Below are 25380 nucleotides of genomic sequence, written 5' to 3' on the forward strand. Positions count from 1 at the left end.
CAATGCTCAAACGCAAGATTAATAGCCAGCAATTCTTGGTTCCCAACATCATAGTTGAGCTCCGCCTCTGAAAATTTCTTAGAAAAGAAAGCACAGGGATGCACCCCATCCTCTCCCTCCTGGGACAGAACAGCCCCCACTCCTACTGATGAGGCGTCCACCTCTACCAGAAAGGGCTTAGTCTCATCTGTCTGGAACAAAACAGGAGCAGAGCTAACCCTCTCCTTGAGATGCTCAAAAGCCTTAACAGCCTCAGGGGACCATTGGACAGTAATGGAACCCTTCTTAGTAAGATCAGTAAGGAGTTTTGCGATAACAGAAAAAATCTTTATGAATTTTCTATAATAATTAGTAAACCCAAAAAATCTCTGAATCAACTTCAAGCATTCAGGTCTAGGTCACTCAATACCGCTTGAACCTTCACCAGGTCCATCTCAAAACCATCACTGGAAACAAAGTACCCCAAAAAACTAATTTTCTGTACCGCAAACTCGCATTTCTCCACTTTAGCAAAGAGTGAGTTTTCGCTCAGAATCTGCAGAACCTCACGGACTCTCTGCCAATGGGACTCCAGATCGGGTGAATAGATCAAAATATCATCCAAATAAACAATTACACTCCTACCGATCAACGGCCTCGTTAATGTCATTAATGAAATTTTGAAAAAAGGCCATAGCATTTCTAAGGCCGAAAGGCATAACTAGAAACTCAAAATGACCTTCCGGGGAATTAAAGGCTGTCTTTCATTCATCGCCTTCTTTAACCCGCAGCAAATTATATGCCCCACGGAGATCAATCTTAGAGAACCACTTAGCTCCAACTAATTGGTTGAACAAATCCGGAATTAGCGGCAAGGGTTAAGGATTGTGCACAGTGATCTTATTAATCTCCCTGAAATCCAGACACGGCCTAAGACCCCCATCTTTTTTTTTTACAAAAAAGAACCCCACAGTCACAGGGGACTTAGAGGGTCTTATTTGACCTGCAGCAAGACTAGTCTGCAGGTATTCTTTTAAGGCCTCTCTCTTGGGAATAATCAAATTAAATAAACGACTCTTAGGGAGAGTAGCACCTGGGACGAACTCAATAGCGCAATCGTAATCTCTATGGGGTGGTAGAGCTTGTGACTCCACTTCTGAAAATACTTTCCAGAATTCCTGAATGGCTTCAAATAGCTCACAACAGCAGTATGTGTACATCACAACATTTCCCATAACACTCCTGACCCCAGGATCTTATCATACTTGACGACCAGTCCAGTACAGGATTGTGCATTTTTAACCAGGGTAACCCCAGGACAACTGGAAAAGGCAATTTATCAAGTACAAACACATCTAAAGATTCTTGGTGTTCCATATTCACAGTGAGTGGAAACCCAGTGACCTTTCGAGAAATGCACCCATGCTCTAGAGGAGTGTTATCAATCGCCACTACAGGAAAAGGGCATGATAAAGGTACAGAATCAATCTTATACTTGTCTAGAAATTGTTGATCAATCAAATTAAGTGCAGAACCACAGCCCACCATCACTTGAAAATCAATCGAATCACCACGACAGGTAGAACTGCCAAAAAAAGAAACTCCTGCAGACCGTAAAAATGCAATGCGAAAGGGAGGGTTATTCTGATTGACCTTTTATTTCTCTTTTCCTTGTTTATGCATCCTTCACATTGCTTAATAAAATGGTCAGCCTTACCACAATAAAGACATAGCCCCTCAGAGAATCTTCTCTGCCTTTCCTGGGAATGAGAGGACATCGCCCCATGTTGCATCGGCTCCCCACAGTCAACGGGGCTCTCCAGCAAAATTAAAACCTTCTCATTCTGTCTACCTCTCAATCTTCTATCCACCCGGATAGCTAATTGCATAGCAGCCTCAAGTGTAGTAGGTGCAGGATATGCAATGAGCAAATCTTTAACCCTGTCATTCAAACCTGCTAAAAACTGACTCTTGTTTGCTGGATCATTCCAGCTGACCTCTGCAGACCATTGTCTGAACTGGGTACAATATCTCTCAGCGTTGCCAGAACCCTGTTTCAGCCACCTTTCTGCCTCGGCTGTAGTGGCCCGATCAGGATCATCATATAATACCCCCATAGCAGAAAAAAAAGCTTCTACTGACATCAAACAAGGATCATCTGGAAGCAATGAAAATGCCCAAACTTGTGGCTCACCTCGCAATAACGACATAATAATCCACACGCTGTAAATCAGTCCCTGAAGACCTGGGTCTTATCCGAAAATAACGTAAACATGCATTTTTAAATGAAAAAAATTCTTGCCGTTTACCAGAAAAACATTCAGGCAAACCCACCTTAGGTTCTTCAGAGCAGGTGCCAGGGCAATTACTCTTGTGCTGTTGTAAGCTGGCAACTTCCAACGTTAACCCTTGCAGACACTGAGCAAGATCTAGAACGCTGTTCATATTGCAGAAATCCGGGAGGTTTTTTTTTATATACTTCTTTCTGGCTGGACAAACTGTTACAGATCTACAACATGGGACTAAGGTAGAAGGGGGAAAACTGACCCTGCACTATGACTAGACTGAAACCCTACAATGGAGTGGGCGACCCATTCCTTGCGAATAGACTCACCGACGATCCTAGGCTAATCTCAAGCGAAGACCTATAGATAAGGGGAAGGGGTTCCCTAAAAGAACTAAGGACTAGGTACAAAAATGGGTCACCACCTAATAGAAAACAGAAACTAAGGCTAGCAGAACCAGAGGTACCAGCACTGCACAAATAACACACAGAAGACAAAGCAAAGCACCAAGCTAGAGCTCAAGCAGATTAACACTATTGTCCAGCAAGGACTGGGAGTTAGGTGCTGGTTAATAAAGAGTGATACAATACCTGACCCAAGACAAACCCAGCACCAGGGGAAAAAGACCAGCAGCCAGAACTCCACAAGAAAATGGTGGATAGTCACAAACTAAACAGATTCTAACAAATACAACTATAGGATTAGTAATGGATAGGTGTCTTATAGACGCCTCTCAATTACTAAGAAGTTGGCTTGATGTCACCAGACAATACAAAGGTGACATCAATCCCACAAATATGAACCCCACTTGCCACCCCTACAGGGCAAGTGGGAAGAGCCAGGCTAAGTGTCAGAATTAGCGCATCAAATAGATGTGCCTTTTCTGGGAGGCTGCGGGCTGCTATTTTTAGGCTGGGGTGGTCAATATCTGTGGCCCCTTAACAGCCTGAGAATACCAGCCCCCAGCTCTCAGCTGTAACATGGCTGTTTGTCAAAAATGGAGGGGACTCCATGCCATTTTTTAAAATTATTTATTAAATTAATTTAAAAATATCGTGCGGGGACCCCTCTTTCTTGATAACCAGCCTTGCGAATGTTGACAGCTGAGGGTTGCAGCCTCTAGCTGTGAGTTTTGCCTGGCTGGTTATAGAAAATACAGGAGAACCCATGCCATTTTTTTCATTTATTTATTTATAGCGAAGGCGGCAGGTGAGGAATACTCCACATCAGCCACTCCTGCTGTCACTGTTCTTAGCGGCGTAGGTGTAGGCTGATGGGAGTAATAGTCTCAAATGCCATTGTCTACTGTCATTGTTCTCATTTGAATACAACTCTTGTCCCCTGCTGGCTATAAGCACGAGCAGGGAAGAATGATGAGAGTTGTCTTCAGCACCCGGCGGCAGGGAACAGCGCTTACTGTACCGCTGCTTCCCTGACGCCTGTCGTGTGGTACTGATGCGGCACACGGTTGCCACACGTATTGCACACATGGACACAGGGACACTGACATCTCCAGTACAGTTTTTTCCAGTACCAGAAATATCAGGACGTGTGAAACCGACCTTAGGATGTAAATCGAATTCTAGGTGTTAAAAATTGGATTGTACTCACATGAAAAACATATTACACTTCCATTAAACTCGTCTGACTTTGCAGGCACAAAATCGTCCTGATTTTAAAATTGCAAGTGTGACTCCAGCCTTTAGAGTGTGTGCGCACATTTTTGCTTGCAGAAATTTCTGCAAGGCTTCTGCATCTCCTGGCAGCAAAAATGCTGTTACAAAAACGCATGTTTTTGCACTGTTTTGTATGTGTTTTTGTACAACAATGAAGGCTTTTTGAGCTGAATAACGATATTAAAGAAAAGTTTAGTGATGTAATTTTTTGGCTCAACACCTTTTTCATTCTTATGCAGTACATCAGGGTAAAGGGATTATGGCTTCCTGTCAGCAGCTGTCATTATCACCAAGCCCTAGGTTTAGGAATGAAAGTGTGTCAGCCACAGACCTTAATTACTAAGCTTGTAACTAAACACGCACGCACACACTGTCACTAGGCTATGCAGGAGCATTAACAGAATGAACCTACATAGGGTTGATGCTAGTATTCTGGGAAGGAGCCAATAGCCATAAAGGATCCCAGGTTATTAATATCTGCTCATAGCTGTTTGCTTAGCCTCTACTGGCAAGTTTACAGGGGGACCCCAGAAAAAATTTTACATATCTAAAATCTAACTAGCAAAGACTAGGCAGACAGCTGTGGGCTGATATTAATAGCCTAGGAAGGGGCCATGGATATTGGCCCCCTCCCAGAATAAAAACATCAGCTCTCAGCCACCCCAGAAAAGGTGCATCTATAAGATGCGCCAAATCTGGTGCTTAGCCTCGCTCTTCCACTTGCTCTTTAGCGGTCGTAAGTGGGGTAATGGTTGGGGAAGATGAAGTTACCTTTGTATTGTCAGGTGACATCAAGCTAACATGTTTGTAATGGAGTGGCGTCTATAAGATACCTCCATTACTAACCCCATAATGATATTATAAAAAACACACACACCCAACATAAAGTCTTTTATTTGATATAATGACAGAGACTCCTTTATTGAATCTAAATTAAACAATACTCACCGAAAGTCTAATCAACGTCTCCTGCAACAAAAATAAAATAATAAACCACAATATTCCTCATCTGTCCTTCGAGAAGATAATGATCCATAATGTCCCACGATGATCTTGATGAAGTTGAGAGCAGTCACATATGTGACTGCTCTCAAAGACAGCCAGCTATACACTGACACAGGAGGTAAACGCTGCTGCAGTGTATAACATTGAGCTGCCATGAGAGAGGTCACACGAGTACATCAGCTGAGGGGCTTCGATGATCTCACTTATGGCACCACCGCTGCATGAGAAAGTTCACTGACGTTCTTCATGAACTCGTGTGACTGCTCTCACAGCAGCTCAGCTCTTTACACTGCGGGAGCGATTACCTCCTGTAAGTGTATCCTGGTGGCAAGGAAAAGCAGTCACATCTCCCGATGTGACTGTTCTACATGTGAGATCGCCATGAGACACTCGGAATTACATGGACTATGATAGACAGGTGAGTATATGGTGGTTTATTATTTTAGATTTTTTATAGGAGACATGGGCATCGGCGATTTGGTGTTAGGTGAGTATAATGTTTTTTTTGTTTTTTTTTAATATGTACTTAATTCATTTACATGTTGTTTTTTTTTTTTACTTTGCGCACAGGCACCGTGGCTGATAAGAGACTATTTCTCCCATCAGCGGCTCTCACTATCATTGTTATCAATGACAGCAGATGTAGCCTGATGGGAGGAGTAGTCTCTCATCTCATCAGCCGGTGCCTGCTGACCTGCAGTAAGCTTTTTACTGCAGGTCACCGCTGTGGGTCACAGTATCTCTGCAGGGTCAAGCTGACATCTGACAGCATGACCCCAAAGCTCTGATGGCGGTAAGGTTTTTGAAAAGTTTGTGCACAGGTACCGACTGACGAGTGACTAGTTCTCCCATCAATGGCACCTGCTGTCACTATTATCAGTGACAGCAGACATAGGCTGATGGGAGAAGTTGTTTCTCAGCAGCTGCCACTTGCGGTAAGCTTTGTTCCATGGGTTACAGTATCTCTGCAGGGTCACGCTGACAGTGTGACCCCACACGGCTCGGATGGCGGTAATGTTACCGCCAATCAGAACCACATCGCCGGTATTGCCCATGCTGTCACACAGCTTGGGAAACACCGGTGCTTGTGTTGTGTATACATTTATTTTAATTTATTTTTGCCTCCTATTAACTTTAAGGGCGTTCTGCTATAATTGGTGAATATTTGGCGGTTAAATCGGCAAATATTGCAAATTCGGCTACCGTGAGCCCAACCGAATATTGAAACCTTCGCTCATCTCTACTCATCTCTACAGAAATGCCAAATGTGGACCCTATATGTGGATTAGATACACTGTGGGGTTCAGAAGAGAGGTGGGCAATTGGATATGGGAGCACAGAATTTGCTGAATTTTCTTTTGAGGGGCGAGGAGCCATATCGCTTTTCTAGAGCTTTTGTGCTACTAGTAATATGAAAGCTCCCTATATTTCTATTGCCAGATGATATACCTGAGTTAGGACTTGCTTTTTTTGTGGATTGAGTTGAAGCTTTTGTTAGGCCAGTCTCACACGTTCAGATAATTCCGGTACCGGTAAAATCGGTACCGGAGTTATCCGTGTTCGTGTGCTCATGTGGCACATCAGTGTGGCACATGTGCGGCAGCCGTGTGCCGACTGAGGACCACACGGACCGTGCAGGAGACAGCGCTAGAGTTAAGCGCTGTCTCTTCTGCATGTGGTGCTGAAGCCAGTATTCATTCCTTCTCCCCAGCAGCGTTCGCTGGAGAGAAGGAATGACAAATTAAGGTTTTTGGGTTTTTTCATGTTTAAAATAAAGTTCCTGGTCACCACCCGCCTCCCACCCCCTATGCGCCCGCCCGTTTGCATTAAAATACTCACTCAGCTCCCGCGATGCCTCCTCTCAGCGCCGCAGCTTGTCCTGTATGAGCGGTCATGTGGTACCGCTCATTACAGTGATGAATATGCGGCTCCACCCCTATGGGAGGTGGAGCAATGTCGCGGCGACCAGAAAAACGTAATTCTGTTTCGCCGTTTAGCGATCAGGTTAATCCTTTTTTTTATTGATAGATCGGGCGATTCTGAACGCGGCGATACCAAATATGTGTAGGTTTGATTTTTTTTTATTGATTTATTTTGAATGGGGCGAAAGGGGGGTGATTTAAACTTTTATATTTTTTTTATTTTTTTCACATTTTTTTAACTTTTTTTTTTACTTTTGCCATGCTTCAATAGCCTCCATCATCAGATCGCTGCTATGCTGCAGAAATGCAGGTGTGCTGTGAGCGCCGACCACAGGGTGGCGCTCACAGCTATCCAGGATCAGTAACCAGAGAGGTCTCAAGGATGCGCTCATTTCCGGCCGCCCGTCCGGAAGCGCCGGTTAAATGCTGCTGTCTGCGTTTGACAGCGGCATTTAACTAGTTAATAGCGGAGGGTGAATTGCGATTTCACCCGCCGCTATTGTGGGCACATGTCAGCTGTTCAAAACAGCTGACATGTCCTGGCTTTGATGGGGGCTCACCGCCGGAGCCCTGCATCAAAGAGGGGGATCTGACCTCGGAAGTACTATCCCGTCCGAGGTCAGAAAGGGGTTAATATGCAAAATAAAGATATAGTGAAAGCAAAGTGCTGAGTGCTTTGATTTGTATTGGGTTTTTATGTTTGGCTGCTGTCACAATCTAAAAAATGCTTTTTATTGCGAAAAAGCATCACCATATTTTGAGAGCTATAGTTTTTCTATATTTCGGCCGACAGTCATGTGAGAGCTTGTTTTTTGCAGGACGAGTTGACGTTTTTATTGGTAGCATATTCTGACACATGACATTTTTGGAAGGGAATAATGGTGCGCACTCAGGTCATAGACAGGGAGGTGCTGGTAAAACGGATCTTGCGGCCCAAATAAACATATATCGAAAATTACCGCACACTCAGAATTGGTATGATGCAAAAAGTATTTCAACAAGTTTATTTAGGATAACAAAAAAATTGCCACAGAAAATTACGTGCAGATAGAAACCCAACATTTCGACCCTCCCGAGTCTTATTCAGGTGGTTATTAAGGAAATAAAGAAACATTATCAGTTTACACATAGTAATATTAGGCAAAGAAAAATACATAATGGAAGCAAATTACTCAAAGAGAAGATAATAAAATAATAATCATACAACCAATAAGAACAAAGAGTATAAAGACATGCAGCCAGAGCTGGTAGAGACTACTAGTTAGAAGCAATAGTGCTTTGTCTAAGGTGTATCGTTATTCAGGATAAGGTAGTATAGTGTAGGTAATGTAGGTAATAATAGGTGCAAAATAAGCTGATTACCTTGGTTTCCGAATAGATATGTAAAAGTGGCAAAAGTAGAGGAAAAAGGACAAACTCCTTAGTGCAAATTCTGTCACTGTGATAAATGATAAAAATATCAGCACTGCATAAGGTATATATAGACATACTATAAGGGGCATCTAGAGGTAACCCGTATCTTTAGGTCAAGTCGTGTTCCCGGACGTATATTACCATGATAGGAGGGCATAATGTACAAAGTTTGAAAGGCCAAAGACATAAGTAACACTCTAATTGCAGAGCTGCCATGTATCTGGCACTGTTATGAGAAACTTAAGCACCTTAACATGGAATGAGGAGGGGGCATCCGTGTACCTGTCAGGATCCCTGGTAAATGGTAAGTACATGTACATGTACTTATGCTGGCTAACAGATGTAAATCATTCAGCTGCGGCAATAAAAAATAATTTTCTGAGCACTAAAAAATACTCGAGGACAACCGAGCGTGCTCGAGAAATCTTGAGTAACGAGTATATTCGCTCATCACTAGCTGTCGTCCCTCTGCCTGCTCCCAAATTTCTGTGATCAAGTGTGATCACAGCATTTAGGGGGTTAAGGAACTGTGCCAGGAATGGTGCGGGATCGCTTCTGGCACTGAGTGTCTGGTGTCAGCTGTCAGAATCAGCTGACACCCAACAGGCAATCGCGCACGCACAGCCCATGTGCACGCAAAATCGCTGGGACGCATCCATGCATCCCAGGTCAGTAAGACCCAGGTCAAAGGGACGTATGGAAGGTGGGAAAGGGATTAAGGACATTCTGGGAGTTGTAGGTTTATGTGATACAATTGTATATGGAGCTGACCTGACATTACAATTGATTGCTGTACTAAGCTTGGTGATGTATTCATGTACTGATGCTGGTTCTGGTGATGTATTTCTCTACTTATGATGGTTCGGGTGACATATTTCTGTACTGATAATGGTTCTGGAGATGTGTTTCTAGACTGATGATTCTGATGATACTGTATATTCATGTGCTGATGGTGGTTCTGGTGATGTATTGTTGACTTATGTGATTATTGTTATGCTGTAATGTCTTTTATTGTCTGTACAAGTCCCCTCCAAAATGTAAAGTGCTGCAGAATATGTTGGCACAATAGAAATAAAATCCATTATATATTTATGTACTAGTGTTGGATGCTTGTGCTGCTATTGGTTCTGATCCTGTACACATGTAACAATCCATAACTTATAATATTACGTGATATATTGCTATAAAATGGTTAATAAAGTATTGCACTGTTAAGAGTTACCATGTTATTATATATGTTAGCAGCATTAAAGGGGTTGTTCAAGTTTGTGGTGAAAGTCAGCAGTCGTTCTATGAGACTGCAGAATTCTGAATCTTTCAGTGAATGCATTGCACACTGTCAGGATCATCTGGTGCCAGCGGTGAGACTAAGAGGTCATGCAACTACAAGTATGTGATTTGCATACGTGCAGTCATGTGTCAACTAGAGATGTGTGATCTCACTCGATACAAGTGAATTGAGCAAGGCTGCATACGTCTAGTTGGAATGTGGCCGGAAGAATGCACATGGCATACTTGCACTCTTGCTGACAGCACCAGAAGATCCTGATACTGTGTGGTGCGCTCATGAAAATTCAGAAAACTGCAGTCAACTAGAGTTACTGCAGACAGAAATCTGGACAACCCTTTTAAATATAACATTAAGCACTGCAGCATGTTTCATCCCATGACGAAGGACTTTCCGAAACGCACGTCGGGGTGTGCGCCGCACCTCTTCCAGGACCACAGCCATACTACTTGACTGGTAAAAAATTTGTTTCTGCCACCTTTATGCAGAGCTCACGGTGTATTATTTCTTTCACTGATTTTAGTGTACTTCCTGATTTTTGCACAGTCTTGTTGATTATGAAATCATGAGTTTCTGAGTGGCTTTTTTCAGTCTTTTTTATTATGAAATCATGAGTTTTTGAGTGGCATTTTTATTATTTATTGCACATATGGTGTTAGATTATTTTAAATATATTTATAGAATATATATATATCTTATTTTGGATTAATATTGTTTGTGCATTTTTTACATCACATCTAAGCACTGCATACAGGTGTCAGGTAATAAGTTTAATAATTTATCCATCCATTACAGCCTTCTTTTTGGCACACTATCTTGATATTTATGTGGGACTATATTTATATCTTTAGTTATTCATCCATTTTACGGTGATGTATTATGATCTATTTTTATAATATATTCAGTCCCCATATATCCCGTAGTTTTTATGTGGTCCCCATTCTGATTGATTTATTTATATATATTGTTTGTTCAGTCTTTTATTATTTTTATGTGTGCGGGTACATTTTGCATATAGTGCCAATTTATTGCCCAATTACCACTAATATAGGCATATTTTTATCCTTAACATTTTCGTCCCTTCCAAAATTTTTTCACAAATCATTTGTTGTTATATAATATTTCCAGTGCTATCCACATCCAGGTTTTGGTTTTTGCTTATTTGTGACTGTTTCTTGCACTCTTTTTTTTGTTGGACGTATGGAATATTTTTATAGATACATTTTTGTATATATAATTTAGCTAGATCACACATAAGTATATTTTCGTATGTATATTTTTATTATTTTCCCCCAAAATTTTTCCCATTCCGTCCATTTGTTTTGGTTACATGTCCAATCCTAACAGCATGTAATATACTCACTATAAGGACTCAGCTCTGCTTCCTGGTTCCAGCGGTCATCATGTGATCATTCATTTGCGATTTTCATATTCACAGTCATGTAACAACTAGCTTCTCTCCCTGCTTCCCTCAGTGAAGCAGGTGCAGTCATATTTCACTGAACGTTGAGAGAATCAGGAAAAGCAGCTTGTCAGCATATAAGTGGTCACATGATAACTACTCAAGTGGATTGACCTGGGGGGCGGAAGGCCAAACTGAATTATTGTCCTGGGTGTCAGAAAAGCTAGATACACCTCTGACACTGACAATGCTGTTATACTGGAAGAAGAGGCAGGATCCTCTGGTTACCCCATGCAAATGACGTATGGTGGCATTTACAGACCTCTAAATCACAATTATTTTAGTAACAAATATTAAATCTCAACAGTAACCAATAATGTTATTGTTTATTGTAAATTTATTTCTTCATTACCAATTTCCAATTATTGTTATTGATCACCTAGAAATGATTTTTGATAATAATTGATCAGGGTAAGTGGCCTTTAATGGAGGTGCATTCAGGCTTCATGCTCCTGGTACAAAAACTTATTGGCATAACTACTAAGTGACATAGCCAGCATCCATGGAATCAAAACTATTGAAAACAAACAGAAACTATGTAGGGGAATTTATATTAGCGCACCAAATTCATTGAGTAAAAGAGCACAAATTCAGATAATTTGGATTTAAATACCCCTTTGCAAAAAATGTGATTTTTTTTTTTTACCCTGAAAATTAATATTGAGGAAGCATATCATAGTAGTACCATTATACTGCCTATCATTGCAGCAGTCTGTACTTGTTGCTTTTGGTCTTAAGTTTATCATGGCTGCAGCGGTGATGTTCCAAATACCCCACTTGATGGCCGACATCAATGATTAGCTGCAGTGGTTACATGGGGTATGCAGGACATGACATCTGCAACCACTGTAAACAGGGTATCACTGGAAAGTGGTGCTGATGGAATGGCAGCGAATAAAAGGGTAAGTGTATATTAGGTGTTTGTATTTATTTTATATATATTATTTCCTAAGTGCAGCTTTTAAATTTTCTAATACAACCCCTTAAAGGAGATTTTTTGCATGAGTGTTTAGATTTCCAGTAATTGATCTTTAGCATCTCTGTGTACAGCGGATCAAACATAACTATTTATGATAAATAACTAACTGACATCTGTGCATGATTGCATCCTTGAAGTGTCGCATAGCGTTCTGCAGAGTGCTTCTCCTATCTAGATATTCTCTATATGAAGTAATTCTATTTTGAACAATGACAAGTTATTTGGATCATTAGAATCACAGCCTGAACATTGGATTAGGTTTTAATATTGGACCTTGTATGAACTGCTTTACTTTCCACTGTTGCTAATTTACAGAAAACACAGGACTAGTGTTGAGCATTCCGATGCTGCAAGTATCGGGTATCGGCCGATACTTGCTGTATCGGAATTCCGATACCGGGATTCCGATACTCTTGTGGTATCGGGTATCGGGTATCGGAACAACATTAATGTTAAAATGTGTAAAATAGAGAATTAAAATAAAAAATATCGCTATACTCACCTGTCCGACGCAGCCGGGACCTCAGCGCAGGAACCGGCAGCGTTGTTTGTTTAAAATTCCCGCTTTTACATGGTTACGCGAAGTCCCGGCTTGTGATTGGTCAGGGCGGCCATGTTGCCGGGCCGCGGACCAATCACAGCAAGCCGTGACGAAAATACGTCACGGCTTGCTGTGATTGGTCCGCGTCCCGGCAACATGGCCGCCATTAACCAATCACAAGCCGTGACGTCACGGGAGGCTGGAAACGCGCTCATTTTAAAAAGGGCGCGTGTCCAGCCTCCCGTGACGTCACGGCTTGTGATTGGTTGCGTCGCGGTCAACCAATCACAAGCCGGGAGGCTGGACACGCGCCCATTTCAAAATGAGCGCGTCCAGCCTCCCGGCTTGTGATTGGTTGATCGCGGCGCAACCAATCACAAGCCGTGACGTCACGGGAGGCTGGACACGCGCCCATTTCAAAATGAGCGCGTCCAGCCTCCCGGCTTGTGATTGGTTGATCGCGGCGCAACCAATCACAAGCCGTGACGTCACGGGAGGCTGGACACGCGCCCATTTTAAAATGAGCGCGTGTCCAGCCTCCCGTGACGTCCCGGCTTGTGATTGGTCAGGGCGGCCATATTGCCGGGACGCGGACCAATCACAGCAAGCCGTGACGTAATTTCGTCACGGCTTGCTGTGATTGGTCCGCGTCCCGGCAACATGGCCGACCTGACCAATCACAAGCCGGGAATTCACGTAACCAAGTAATAGCGCGATTTTTAAACAACAACGCTGCCGGTTCCCTCGCTGAAGTCCCGGCTGCGTCGGACAGGTGAGTATAGCGATATTTTTTATTTTAATTCTTTCTTTTACACATTTATATGGATCCCAGGGCCTGAAGGAGAGTTTCCTCTCCTTCAGACCCTGGGAACCATCAGGGATACCGTCCGATACTTGAGTCCCATTGACTTGTATTGGTATCGGGTATCGGTATCGGATTGGATTCCGATACTGTGACGGTATCGGCCGATACTTTCCGATACCGATACTTTCAAGTATCGGACGGTATCGCTCAACACTACACAGGACACAATAATGGCATTTATTAAAGGAAATATAACTGCTTTATAACATTTGAAATCAATCCAATCTTACATGGACTCATCACAAAAGAATGTCAACTGCATATATTTGTGTCAGGTATTTTATAGGAAGCTGATGAATGAAGCCAAGAAAATCAGAAATAGCTGCAGCAGTCTACAATGGATTTAATAATCTGCTCTCCCGGAAAAACCATTTCTGTAGGTCAGAATTTGAGCATGGTCTTAATACAGGTGCAGAGTTTTTCATGCTAGTAGTTCTCTCGGCTTGAACACACTTTTGCGTTTGCTGGTGCAGCAGAGTACCGTCCTGTAAATAACAATAAATTACATTAGTTACAATTTTTTCTTGAATCCGTTTTGGTCTCCTAACCAATAATACACAGAAGGATGAACGTGTTATCTCATTAATAGTGACCTTGGTCAATGGTGTCCCCTTTTATGTAGAAATATAAATATGATCCTATAAAAGCTAGCTTAACTCACTACACCTCCCTGGATTGTGGCACATGTATGCATATTTATATTGTGTTAACAAGTATAAAACCGCCAATAGTTGGTGCAATATATATATTTTTCCAGTTCTCAAGACTGTAATAACAAATGTTATGAAACAAGCACAAGTACAGTGCATTTAATGCCTATTTAATACAGTTGTAATACATTCTGTATTCAGTTCCCACTCTGTTGAGCATAGGATATTCTTCAGTTATCTGCGTTTAAGGACTATACTATGTTTTTTTTTAAATCATTTTTTGTGGGGGTGGGATGACAGAAAAAAACAGAATTCTGATCTTATTTTTTTATGGGGGAGGATTTAAATGAACTTCTAGTTTTTTTACCTTTATTTTTTTAGTATAATGTTATGAAAATTGTTTAAAACTTATCTTTGCTGTTATGTAAAAATATATCAATAAAGAAAATATGACATTATAACAAATGCTAGAATGCATTTTTTTATCCATACTTACAGAACACAGATACTGGCAATTTGACATGCTCCTCTGCACTTGAATAAATAGATAAGAGGAGAGCAGTATAAGATTGTCACGCACAGTGAGGGAAGAATAAGTGCAACACGAAGGGATGAGGAGAAAGAAGCCCAAACTCTAGGTAATGGGGAAGTGGAGACCCCAAGACAGATCTAAAAGCACCCAGCCTACCCTACCGTCCCTATATTGGTTCCACACTAATCGCCAAGCAGGAAACCTGAGCACTGTATATCGCTAGAATAGGGGAGCAGGGGATGAGGCACTGGTCAGTCCCCACTGTACACTAAAGACAAGGGAGACAAACAAGGGGGGAGAAACTTAACTTGAGCAGTCTCCAAGAGTTGTAACACCAAATGTCCTCCAAGAGCACCAGAGGAGAAGTAAGCCGACTGCTAAAGCTCCAAGCCTTCACAAGGGAAAATGTGAATATTACCAGCGGCTCACTGAAGCAGACTGAGAGTCTATAAACAACCAGGTCCAGGTGTGTGAATTAGAGCTGGAGGGAGGATGCCACTGGGACCAAAAGTCAGAAGTATTAAGAAGGCGTCTGCAATGTCAAACTGTTAAATTACAAGAACAATGGAGGAGTTCTACAGCATAATTTAAAATTCTGAGAACAATGGGAGAGTTTTACTGTGTTGTCAAACTACAATAGAATTCCGAGAACAAAAGGAGAGTTATACAGCATTGTTTAAAGATCAATAAAATTATGAGAACAATGGGAAAGTTTTACTGGGTTGTCAAACGACAATAGAATTCTGATAACAATGGGAGAGTTCTACAGCGCTATTTAAATATCAATAGAATTCCGAGAAAAATGGGAGAGTCCTACTAGTTATTTAGTATCAATAGAATTCCGAGAACAATGGGAAAGTTCTACTGGGTTATTTAAGTATCAATAGAATTCCGAGAACAATGGGACAGCGCTACTGGGTGTTCCAACTACAGTAGAATATCAAGAACAATGGTAGAGTTCTACTGAGTTTTTTAAATATCAATAGAATTGTGAGAATAATTTGACAGTTCTACATAGTTATTGAAATATCAGCAGAATTCCAAGAATAATTGATGAGTTGTACTGGCATTTAAAACTACAGTAGAATTCTGAGAACAATGGGAGAGTTATACATTAGTGATGAGCAAGCATGCTCTGTAATGCTCGGTGCTTGCCTTAGCATCGTGATGCTTGCGCTGCTCGGCGAGCACCGAGCATTTCCAGGATTGTTTGGCCGGAGTTCGGGTCACCACCCTGCATGTTTTGGCGCTATTTAGAGCACAAATCAACATGCAGGGATTGTCTGCCACACACTGTAATGCTGCAGCCATGTTGGTTGTAGCATTACAGTGATTGGCTGGCCACACAGTGTCATCAGGTCTATATCAGACCTGGCGCCGCCCTGCTCAGCAGAGTTAGCTCCAGAATCAGGCAGTGTAGGGAGAGATTCTGCTGAGATAGGGAGAGATTTGTTATTTTATTAGTATGTGTATACCATTGTTGAATCCACATATCCAGCTAAACCAACAGTCCTTCTAAGGACTAATTACAGGGTATATATATATATCAGTGCTAGATAGGCAGGGAGTGTATGTGGCTCTATATATATATATATATATAGTGGTATAGCGACCCCTGTGGCAGATAGGGGGCGCTGTGTGTGCTCCTTGAGATATGCATTGAGGCATGTATATGGTGTGCAAGGACCTGTGGTGATGTCACGCTCACCTGAATAGCCATGTGACAGGTACCTGGGTGTGCTTACACCTATGTAAAGGAGGTGTGTGGAGCACATGGTGGAATGTGAGTGTTAGTGGGTAAGTGTGGGTGGACACACTTCCGTGTGTCCTGGCCGGACACTGCAAAGTGGCCTGTGTGCTGGATGGTCCCAGGCGGGGACAGACATCCTGGAAGCACACAATGACCATTCCAGGCTGGAGAGCCTGCATGCTGGACATAGCACGGACGGTTGGTGTTGGAGGCTCCGGGTGAGTGTATTCGTCCTGGAAGCACCTGGAGACCGTAGACCTGGGAGGTCTGTGTTGAGGACCTGGGACTGACCTGAAGTCAGTGTGAGTGAGAAATGTCTGATGGATATCTCTGTGGAGAAGAGGGATCCGGGAAACCTGTGCGGCACCAACAGGTAACGGGAAGGAACCGTGTGACACTGACCGGGGTCAGAGTGAGAGACATTGTGTATAGGCACCTCAGAGGCCAAGAGGTGTCCATGAACCCGTGAAGGTTGCCAACGGGTAACGGTCCGAAAACTGTGTATAATGCTGACCGGGGTCAGAAACGAACTGTGGATGTGGTTTATGTTGTGCAAAATAAACCTAAAAGACTGTATTTTGATAGTAAACCGTGCCCGAGTGCTTTGATTCTGCTGCCAAGCGAGTGTTCCCCAAGACACGTAGTAGGCGCTATGCTACAATATATACATCAGTGCTAGGAATGCAGGCAGTGTATGCGGGTCTATAGATATCAGTGCCAGGTAGGCTGGCATTGTATGTGGCATACTTAATTTCATACAGCAGCATTACTGTCTGCTGCTGCCTATTACAGATATTGACCGTATATACATAGCCTGAGGTATCAGTGGCCAGGAATATTTTGTTTTTCCATCTTAATCCTGTTTTTTGTATTTAAAAGCAATCCAGAGCGCGTTTTTTTTTTTTTTTCCTTTTGCTTGTTGGCTTTTTTGAATACAACCAGATCCTTTCCATAGTACAGCACTAAAATACTGCTATTTTAACCCCTTAATGACTGCAGATACTCCTTTTAGCGCTGGTAGTTAGGAGTACTTAAACCACTTAATCAACAGCGCTGTGGATAAAGTATATAGCACCCCACAGAGTCGGATTTTCTCTGGGATCTCGGTTGCCGAGGTCCCAGTCATGTTATTGTTGGCAAGGGTGTTTATGATGCCCATAAAAAAATGTTGACACAGTAGGTTGATGCATACCGCCCAGGGTGAAATGTTTGTCAGCTCATACACTTAGTGTATGGGCATTACAAATATAGGAGACTCACTCCTTTAAATTGGGAAAAAATTCATAGGAGGACATCCACCACTTCTCTTCAGACACTGACACCACCACTAGAACACTAGGGTGAATGTATTCCGTAATGTAGCAGCAACTCTAGCTTTTGCAAGGGTGTTTAAGATGCCCGTAACATTTTTTTTAAAAATGATGTACCCCCCAGGGGAAAATGTTTGTCAGCCCATGAACTTAGTGTATGGGCATTCCAAGTATAGGAGACCCGTTCTTTTAAATTGAGAAAAGATTCATAGGAGGACATCCTCCGCATCTTTTCGGACACCTCCACTAGAACACCAGGGTGAACGTGTTCCTTGATGCAACAGCCACTCTAGTTTTTGGCAAGGGTGTTTATGATGCCAGTAAAAAAAGCTTTTAAAAAAAAAAAAAAAAAAAAAATCTGATGTGTACCCCCCAGGGGAAAATGTTTGTTAGCCCATACACTTAGTGTATGGGCATTACAAGTATAGGAGACCCGCTCCTTTACAATGGCAACATTTTTTTATGAGGCCATCCTCCACATTTCTTTCAAGGGGCATTGGAGTGCCTCCTAATTTTTTGCAGGCCTTGCATTCACTGCATAGACAAACACTATGGGAGAACCACTTCCACAGGAGGCCCAGCTCTATGTCTCTTCCAAGGCTTATTGGGGTGCATGTAACTTTGGGGCAGGGCAGGCCTTGTATTCAATGCAAACAGTATAGCAGTACCAAATTAATAATGTGAACTTGTTTTTCATGTGGCCATCCAATACGTTGGTTCAGAGGCTTATTGGGGTTCATGTAACTTTGGGGCAGGGCAGGACTTGCATTCAATGCATAATCAAACAGTATGGCAGTACCAAATTAATAATATCACCTTGGTTTACCTGTGGCTATCCAGTACGGGGGTTCAAAGACTTATTGGTGTGCATGTGACTTTGGGGCAGGGCAGGCCTTGCATTCAATGCATAATCAAACAGTATGGCAGTACCAAATGAATAATGTGAACTTGGTTTTCCTGTGGCCATCCAGTATGTGGGTTCAAAGGCTTATTGGGGTTTATGTGAATTTTAAGCGCATCCACCTGTCAACTGAAAATGCTAACAGGCTGACTCTTATAAAAATGAACAAAGGCTGGATTGGGACAGACTTCTGTACACCACCACATGATAACAGCGAAACATAACCTCAAATCCAGTGTCTTTTTTTGGGAGGTGTATTCCCATGCACCTCTTAACACCCACACATGGGTATACGCTTCCTGATTTTGGCTATTTGCTGTTATCCTCCTCCTTCTCCTCATCCTCATCATCCACCACCACTAGATCAACCAGGGCGAATGTGTTCCATGATGCAACAGCCACGCTATTCTTTTCAAGGGTGTTTATGATGCCCGTAAAAAAAAATGTTGACACAGTAGGTTGATGCGTACCCCCAGGGTAAAATGTTTGTCAGGCCATACACTTAGTGCATGGGCATTACAAGTATAGGAGAACCACTCCTTTAAACTGGGAAAACATTTTTCAGAGGCCATCCTCCCCATTTCTTCCAAGGGGGGTTGGAGTGCATGTAAATTTGGGGAAGGCATTGTATTCACTTCATGGCCAAACTTTATATGAGTTAAAAAGTCATAATAATGGGAAGGTTGGTTTCATGTGGCCATCCAGTACGTGGGTTCAAAGGCTTATTGGGATGCGTGTAACTTTGGGGCAGGGCAGGCCTTGCATACAATGCATAAGCAAACAGTATAGCAGTACCAAATGAATAATGTGAACTTGGCTTTCCTGTGGCCATCCAGTACATGGGTTCAAAGGCTTATTGGGGTGAGTGTGAATTATGTGCAGGGCAGGCCTTGCATTCAATGCAAAAGCAAACAGTATGGAAGTACGAAATGAATAATGTGAACTTGGTTTTCATGTGGCCATCCAGTATGTTGTTTCAAAAGCTTATTGGGGTGCGTGTGAATTTGTTGCAGGGCAGGCCTTGCATTCAATGCATAAGCAAACAGTATAGCAGTACCAAATGATTAATGTGAACTTGGTTTTCATGTGGCCATACACTACAAAGGCTTATTGGGGTGCCTGTAACTTTGGGGCAGGGCAGGCCTTGCATTCAATGCATAGGCAAACACTATGGGAGACCCACTTTCTTATAATGGGAACATTTTTTCAGGAGACCCTCCTGTACGTCTCGTGAAAGTGGTATTGGGATGCATCTTAATTTTTGGCAGCCCAGCCACTCACTGCATAGGCAATACCAGTATAGGAGACCCACTCTTTAATAATGGCCCTTTAAGAATATTAATGCTGCCTGATGCCCCTATAAAAATAGGCTTTGTGACTTTAAGAGTCCCTCGTTCATAAATGGAACAAGATGTGACGGATGATGTGTCACACATCACATGGCCAGCTAAGGTTGTTAAATGTTACAATGACATTTCCCACTGAATACATTTGTATTGGTTGAAAGCAATGCTAAAGTTCAAAAACGCATCAAAAGCGCTACATGTGAACATAAAGCAAGTGGTGGGGGAACATTTTTTTGGGAGGTTCTTTATTTTGCCTTACATGCAAGTTATTACCCTGGAAAGGATGTTCCTTAACATATTTCCCAGGAAAATCCATTTTCTCTTCGTTTTTGTATGTTTGGTGTGCACCTGTAAAAGTGGCATCACACTCTGACAAAATTGGTCACAGCTGTGACCTAGGAGTCAGAAATGCTTCCAGGGGTCTTCCCCGTGATGTTCCCGTGTCACTTGAGTACTGTTCCCTTTAATTTCAGAAGTTTTTAGACCCTAAAAGGACCCCGGGGGCGATCGCGGCAAAAATGCTTGGGTTTCCCATAGACTTACATTGGGCTAGTTGCTCGGGTTGAGTACCCGAAAATTCCAATTTGCTCGACCCGAGCAACGAGCACCCGAGCATTATAGTGCTCGCCCATCACTACCAAAGAGTACAGACGAGAGAGATACAATGTCAGGACTCTGAACATTTTGATTACCTTTTGTGCATTACTACCCTTTTCCAAGATGGCGTCTTTGGTCTCATGTGCACTGTGTCTTCCTGCTATATAACTCCACCCCAGCCTTTAGTCTGTGGTAGAGTATTCTGCCTTGCATCCAGCTCCACCCTGGCGACTCCCTGGCTTTGCACCTGCACCTACTCCTGCGAACCTGTGTGGAGATCCTGCTACTCAGCTCTGAGTTTCTGCTGCATACATCGGTTTCCAGTAATCCTCCATCTGGCTGCTTGTGTTTGTTTCCATCTGCATTTGCTGGACATGTAAGCTGTTGCTGCTCTGTTTAAACCTGAGACTTTTACCCAGGCCTCCCTGGTTGTGCTAAGATATTATTTGAACTGCCTTATAAGCATATCTATCTGTGTTTGGACTACCAAGGACTTATTCGTGTCAAGTATCCTCAAGAATAATTGTGCTTCATAGACTTTCTGCGTGATTGCACTTTCCTCTGAAGTTTCCTAGAGACTGTTAAGCTGCGTTTATATTTACACCAAGTGTTGTGGACTTGAGATTCTCTCTGCACCTGTTTGAATCACCGTGTGATAATATAGACTTTACCACTTATAAAACTGTGTCCTGTAGTTGTCTTGTTCCATGCAAAGAGTCTCCTGAGTTATCCCTTATAATCTTTACAGGATACTCTAGCCTCAAAAGAGGAGACTGCTGGAACAATGACTGCAGAAAGCAGACTAGAGCAGGTGTTCTCCATAATTAGATCACTGCAGAAAGATGTGGAAGGTCTGCAAAAGAAGTTTGGAAGCTTTGAACACAATCAACAAGTGTTTGGACAAACTTTGCAGGACTTAAGCACCCGCATGGCAGCCAGGAAAACAAACTTGCTGGCATAGAGTCCCAGTATGGACGGGCTTTTCAGGACATAAGCACGCAAATGGCTGCACAAGCGACTTTTCCATCTGGGCAACCGCCACCAGCTAGCCCACCTAAGTTGCCCCCATTCAGATTTAATGGTGATCGCGACAAATTTTGTGGCTTTGTGAATCAATGTATGTTATATTTTGATGTGCATGCTGACCTGTTTCCTAATGATAGATCCAAAGTATTGTGTGTAATAATGCTGCTGACCGCATGAGCGCTCACCTGGGCGAATCCGATGATTGAGTCTCGTGACTCGCGGTTAAATGATTTGGATGATTTTTTGGCCGCTATGGCATTAATGTTTGATGACCCTAATCGCCGTGCAACCGCTGAATCCGCTTTATTGTCTTTACGCCAGGCTAAACGTTCTGTTATTGAGTATGCTACTGAATTCAGGAGATTAGCGGTAGATACTAATTGGGACAGTTATGCACAATTACCTATTTTTAAAAGGGGTCTGTCTAGCATTGGAAAGGATGAATTAGCTCACTCTGAATCACCACAAGAGCTAGAAACATTTAAACAGCATTGTGTGCGCATTGACATTCGCCTTACTGAGCGTAGGCAGGAGAAGTTTGCTGCATATAACCGTATTTCTAACTTTTCCCTTCCTTCCAAAGAGCCCGCAGGTAAAACATCTCGAGAGGTAGAGGAGGTGCCCATGCAAATTGATTCTGTTCAGAGACGCGAGAGTAATGAGCATCGCCTTCGAGAGTCTATGTTTCTACTGTGGCCAGTCTGACCATTTTCTAATCAACTGTCCCAAGTGTCCCAAGCGGCCTAACAAGGTGCTAGCAGCAGTAGGGGAGTATGACAACTATGATGATGAATCTGACATCTCTGAATGTAGCCTGCCTTTAAACGCTGTATTCCATTCATTTTCTATGACTTCACCAGCCAAGGAGCTAAATGAAAAGAATTCTCACTGTTCTCTCCCAATTAAGATCCTGTGTACAGGACAGTGGATTTCCAGTGCAGCTATGATTGACTCTGGTGCAGGTGGCAATTTTATGGATATCGCATTTGCCAAGGAACATGGTATTGAAATTCAGCAAAGAGCCTCTCCAATTACCATGGAAACAGTGGATGGGTCACCTTTAATCTCCGGGCCTGTGGATCAGGAGACCGCACCCCTTGAGATTTTGTTGGAGCCTAATCATCAAAAGCAACTCTCTTTCTTGTTACTTTCTTCTCCTCATTTTCCTGTGATTTTAGGCATCCCTTGGCTGCATTCTCAGAATCCAACTATCAACTGGGAGACAAAGGAGGAGATTATCTTTCCAACAAGGAGCAACTCAGCATTAACTGAAGCTGTCCCCGAGTCCACAGCTACGGAACCACCGGTGCAGGTATTTACTTTACCTTCAGCATATAAAGTAAAGAGTTCTCTGACATCTGTGACAAGAAGAATGCAGATCAGCTTCCTCCACATAGGCATTATGACTGTCCCACTGAGTTGCTTCCTGGGGCAGCTATTCCTTTTGGTAACATATATCCTTTGGTGGCACCTGAGCTTCAAGCCTTAAAGGAGTATATTGATGAAAATCTGGCCAAAGGCTTCATACGTCCTTCTTCCTCACCAGCAGGGGCACCTATATTTTTTGTAAAGAAGGATGGGTCCCTGAGACCCTGTGTGGACTATCGAGAGCTCAATAAGGTAACCATATGGAATCGTTACCCTTTGCCTCTGATTCCCGAATTACTGGAAAGAGTCCGCCATGCTAAGGTGTTCACTAAACTGGATCTTCATGGGGCTTATAATTTGGTGCGTATTCGTCCAGGGGATGAGTGGAAGACAGCATTCCGATGCTGGTATGGACACTTTGAATATCTCGTAATGCCCCTGCAACGTTTCAACACCTTGCTAATGACATTTTCAGAGATTTGTTGGACCAGTTTGTGGTGATCTATTTGGACGATATTCTAATCTTTTCTGACTCTCTACAGGAACATGAAGAACATGTCAAAGCTGTTTTAAGACGTCTGAAAGAGAACCATCTGTATATCAAGCCGGAGAAATGTGAGTTCCATCGCTCTGAAATACAGTTCTTAGGTTATATGATCTCTCCCCAGGGGCTGAACATGGAATCTGGTAAGATTCAGGCTATCCTTGACTGGCCGGTACCCAAGAACGTTAAGGAGGTGCAACGTTTTATTGGTTTTGCAAATTTCTACAGACGCTTTATTCGAAATTTTTCTGTTATTGTCTGTCCCATTACTTCCTTGACAAAGAAGGAAAAGCCCTTTAAGTGGTCATCACAGGCTCAAGAAGCTTTTGATCGGCTTAAGATCTGTTTCACCTCAGCACCGCTATTGATACACCCAGATCCAACACTTTCTTTCATTGTGGAGGTGGACGCTTCTGATAATGCCTTGGGGGCTATTCTCTCCCAATGAACTGGAGAGAAGGGTCTGCTACATCCTTGTGCTTTCTTTTCCCATAGACTAACCTCAGCAGAGAAGAATTACGATGTGGGAGACAATTAATTGCTGGCTATTATTGCGGCTTTCAAGGAATGGAGGCATCATCTGCAAGGAGCTGCACAACAGATCATAGTGCTTACTGACCATCGCAATTTAGAGTTCCTCAGATCCGCTAGATGTCTTTCTCCTCATCAGGCTCATTGGAACTTATTTTTAAATCAATTTAACTTTGTTATCTCGTACCGTCCAGGTTCTCGTAATGGGAAGGCTGATGCTTTATCCTGAATCCATGCTGCGGATTCCGTACCTGGAGCCCCGTCCAAGACCATTCTATCTGATGCCAATTTCATCGGAGTTATCCACGATCAGGACTTGTGGAAGAAGTGCAGGGAGGCTTATGACGGTGATGTATTTCTGACCAACCCACCTGTTGATATTAATCTTGTCTTTAAGGGTAGCATGTGATTCAGAGATCGACGTATCTACGTCCCTGAGGTCATCCGTCTGCAGATCCTCAAGTTGGTACATGACTCCAAGTTGGCTGGTCACAGGGGGATACAGAAGACACAAGAGTTCCTAAGCCGATTTTTCTGGTGGCCAACTTGCCTGAAGGATACGAAGGACTATGTTCTCTCTTGTGAGGTATGTGCTCGTTGCAAGACTCCTCGTGTGGCACCTACGGGTCTCCTGCAACCATTACCTGTTCTGTCCCGCCCTTGGGGGTCTATATCAATGGACTTTATTGTGGAGCTGCCTACATCGGGGAGCATGAATACAATCATGGTAGTAGTTGATCGCCTGACTAAAGCCGCTCATTTTGTTCCATGCACCGGCCTCCCCTCAGCTAAGGATACAGTGAACTTGGTTATTCAGAATGTCTTCCGGCTGCATGGGATCCCGGATGAGATCATCTCTGACCGTGGAGTACAGTTCACTTCAAGATTCTGGATAGGGTTTTGCTCTGCACTCAATATTAATGTCTGTCTCTCTTCCACTTACCATCCCCAGACAAATGGTCAGACTGAGCGTACCAACCAGACGTTGGAACAATATCTAAGATGCTATGTTAGCCATCTCCAAGATGATTGGTTGGAATTACTGTCGTTAGCCAAATTTTCATACAACAATTCTCAGAGCGCCTCCACTAAGTTCACTCCTTTCTTTGCCAATCTGGGTTATCATCCATGTATCTTACCTAGGTCTGATTAATTCTCCGTCTCCAGTAGTCAAGGAAAGGCTGACTGAGATGTGGCAAAATCTGGAGGTTCTGAAGGAATCCCTGACCACGGCTCAAGAACGTTACAAGAGATCGGCTGATAGATTCCATAAACCTGCACCCATGTTCAAGGTAGGAGATTCCGTGTGGATATCAACTAAGAATCTGAAGTTAAATGTTCCTTCACAAAAACTTGGACAGAAATTCATTGGCCCTTTCAAGATCAACGGTATTGTGAGCTCTGTGGCCT

At 42.9% G+C, this 25380-nt stretch overlaps 1 long non-coding RNA gene and 1 pseudogene across 1 annotated transcript in view; one reads left to right on the plus strand and one right to left on the minus strand.

Moving 5' to 3' along the window:
• LOC143782298 (uncharacterized) overlaps positions 1-25380 on the plus strand; it is a 906302-nt gene that overhangs the window by 504319 nt on the left and 376603 nt on the right. The gene's annotated exons all lie outside the window — the stretch shown is intronic.
• Positions 13715-25380, minus strand: part of LOC143782103 (polypeptide N-acetylgalactosaminyltransferase 12-like) — a 268248-nt pseudogene continuing 256582 nt past the window's right edge.

Source organism: Ranitomeya variabilis, chromosome 6 (assembly GCF_051348905.1).
Source record: "Ranitomeya variabilis isolate aRanVar5 chromosome 6, aRanVar5.hap1, whole genome shotgun sequence".
NCBI classification, from domain to species: domain Eukaryota; kingdom Metazoa; phylum Chordata; class Amphibia; order Anura; family Dendrobatidae; genus Ranitomeya; species Ranitomeya variabilis.